This window comes from Lethenteron reissneri, chromosome 31, assembly GCF_015708825.2.
Source record: "Lethenteron reissneri isolate LAM-NWPU_2019-01 chromosome 31, ASM1570882v1, whole genome shotgun sequence".
Taxonomy (NCBI): Eukaryota; Metazoa; Chordata; class Hyperoartia; order Petromyzontiformes; family Petromyzontidae; genus Lethenteron; species Lethenteron reissneri.
Genome location: NC_083809.1, coordinates 811,473 through 814,920, shown reverse-complemented (window position 1 = coordinate 814,920; position 3,448 = coordinate 811,473).

Genomic DNA, 3,448 nt, shown 5'->3' with positions numbered 1-3,448 from the left:
CTGAGGGACTGTGCTGACGAGCTGGCTGGAGTCTTCACAAGGATTTTCAACCTGTCTCTGGAACAGTCCACCGTACCAACCTGCCTAAAGTCCTCCACCATAGTCCCGCTGCCCAAAAAAACCCACATTTGCAGCTACAACGACTACCGGCCAGTAGCACTCACGCCAGTGGTGATGAAGTGCTTTGAAAAACTGGTCCGGAGTCACATCATAGGAAGCTTGCCCCGAAACCTTGACCCCCACCAGTTTGCCTACAGAGCGAACCGATCCACGGAGGACGCCGTGGCCACAGCACTACATGCTGCACTGTCACACCTGGAGCAGCAGGGGAGCTATGTGCGGATGCTCTTCGTGGATTACAGTTCCGCGTTCAACACCATCCTCCCACACAAACTGGTGGAAAAACTGGGCGACCTGGGGATTCCACATTCCACCTGCATGTGGATATATAGTTTCCTCTCGGGCCGCAGACAGAGGGTCAGAGTGGGCCGTCATACATCCACAGCCCTGAGCCTCAGTACCGGCTCCCCCCAGGGCTGTGTACTGAGCCCCCTGCTCTACTCCCTCTACACACATGACTGTGCCGCCGTCCACCATAGCAACACCATTGTGAAGTTTGCTGATGACACCACAGTTGTGGGGCTCATCTCTGGGGGGGATGAGTCTGCCTACAGGGACGAGGTGGAGCGGCTGACAGCATACTGCAGGGGCAACAACCTGCTCCTTAACACCGCAAAGACCAAGGAGCTCATAATAGACTACAGGAGAAAGAAAACGGACACTCCACCACTAATCATCAGCGGGGACTGTGTGGAGAGGGTGGCAGACTTCTGCTTCCTGGGAGTCCACATTGGGGAGGGCCTGACCTGGAGCGCCAACAGCACTGAGCTTCTGAAAAAGGCCCAGCAGAGACTTTACTTCCTGAGAATTCTCAGGAATAATAACATCACACAGAAACTGCTGGTGTCCTTCTACCGAGCCTCCATCGAGAGCATTCTTACATACTGCATCTGTGTATGGTACACCAGCTGCACAGTGGCTCAGAGGAAAGCGCTCCAGAGGGTCATCAACACAGCCCAAAAGATCGCCGGCTGCCATCTCCCCACACTGGAAGAACTACACAGTTCACGTTGCATCAAAAAAGCACAGAACATTATAAAGGACTCTTCTCACCCTGGACACTCACTGTTTGAGCTGTTGCCATCAGGCAGACGATTCAGATCAGTCAAAACAAGGACAAACAGATTCAAACAGAGCTTTTATCCTACAGCGATCACCACACTCAATAATGCTAATTAATTATTAAGTAATAGCGTTTACAATTGACTGTGAAATAGAGATGTGCAATGACAAAATGTAACCTTATGTGGGTATGTGGGTATACTTGGGCTGTTTTTATATATAGTATAAATTGATTATCTTTCATTTAATTTTATTTTCTTGTTTTATTTAATTTAAATTTATGAATGAGGCCCTGACTGGTGAGCATTTTAAATTTCGTTGTACTGGTGACAATGACAATAAACGATCTATCTATATCTATCTATCTACCCTATGCTTCTTCTTCTACTCTGCTACTCTACACTTCTTCTCCACTGCTACTCTATGCTTCTCTCCACTGCTACTCTATGCTTCTTCTTCTGCCTCGACCGACTGCGTCCAGCTCCCAGCACAACTCCCCGTCTTTCTCTGACGCTCCCTTATTTATCCCCCTCCACATTAATTCCCAATTAATTAGTTGGCATCCCCCCCCACGCCCCTTGCTGCCACCTGTCTCTATTCCCAGACTTGGAGGCGCCACTTTGTCCTCAACAACAACAACCGGCCAATCACTGCCCTGCACCATAATTGCCCAACCGGCCGTCTCTGACTCACTCGTTGGCCCCCAGCAACAGCAGCACGTCCCGATTCGACCCCACTGTTCCCAACCCGCACGTGTGTACAATTGGCGCGCGTTAAACCACTACAGATAGGTAAAAAATAGTAAAAAGTAAACAAAAAACAATGACGTTTCGATCGCAACACAAGCGATTGTCATCAGGTGAGAAAGGGGGGGGGGGGAGCCACTAAAGGGAAGCTGTTTTCAAGGTTTATAATGGGCGTAGCCCAAGCGTCCTGGTATCAGAACGAAGTGGATGGGGTAGAAGTGCCCTGAGTCCAGCACAAGCGGAGATGGTTATGTAAATGTGAGATCGGAGAGCAAGAAAAGGGTAGACGCATGAGCCGTGGAGAACTTAACAACTTGTGGTACGCCCAACGCAGGGGTAACACCGCAGGGACTGGAATTGCTTATCCCATCTTTAGTAAAATAACAACTAACATTGGAAGGTGACTAAATGGAAACATCACAGCCAGTTATGACTTAAACTGGTTGTTGACGTCTTTCCAATGATCGCTGAGTTTGTACCCATTCTCTCGGTTGAAATTATGTCTGTCTGTAAATATGGATGGCTTCATGAACGGCTTCATGAACGAATCACTGTTGATAGCCAGTGGCCTTGCAAAGTACCTTCGTCTTAGAGAAATCAATATCGTGAGCCAACCGCATTAATACAATGATCAGCCACGGCTGAAGTGTTGGGGTCCTCCCGTGTTTAAAATCTGCCTTATGTGGACGACGAACACGGTAATCATTGAAAGGACGTCATCAACCAGTTTAAGTCATAACTGGCTGTGATGTTTCCATCTACTCACTTCTAAATCTTTTGTAGTCATTTTTGAATTACTTTAGTATAAATACATGTTCATTTTGATTCATCTCGTCTTTTCTGACTTTATGTGAACTAAGACACAAATTCCCCCGTTTTAGAAATGAAAAAGCAAAGTTTGTGGGGAATAATAGCCATTTTCTGTACTTTTGAGGCATAAGCAATTAGGACATAACACTTACTACCCAGGAACTAAAAAAAATGTTAGTGTTATCACCAGGAATGAACCAAGCCAAGCAAGCCTGGATAGTTCGTGGATGAATGGGTGACCGACCACCATGCATAACAGGTTGTTACAGGTTACTACAGGGCTACGAAGTGGGCAGCAGAGGCTAATTCAGTAAAGTCCATTGTTGTGCTGCACTTGTGTCCCCATGTCTATGCTGTACACCTTTATGAAGCCGCACTGACCAGCGTCCCGGTAAACATGCGACGCTGGGCATGTGATTGGAACCGTTGGGCCAACGTTGGCCCAACGGTTCTGTTCACGAAGGTGAAGAATGGTCAAATAACATTTCACTACCTGCACGACGTGGGGTGGCCCTCATCCAGCAGTGGATTGACAACAGGGGTGCAACATGCATATTAAACTTGTGCAATTAACACCACCAAATTTGGGGTTGGTGGTAATTACTACCACGTTAGTTCAAACGTCACTTTGCCTTGTGCACAAACATAAACGCAAACGTTAAAAACACCATTTAGCATAAGTAGAAAAGCATTAAAAAAGTGTGACGATA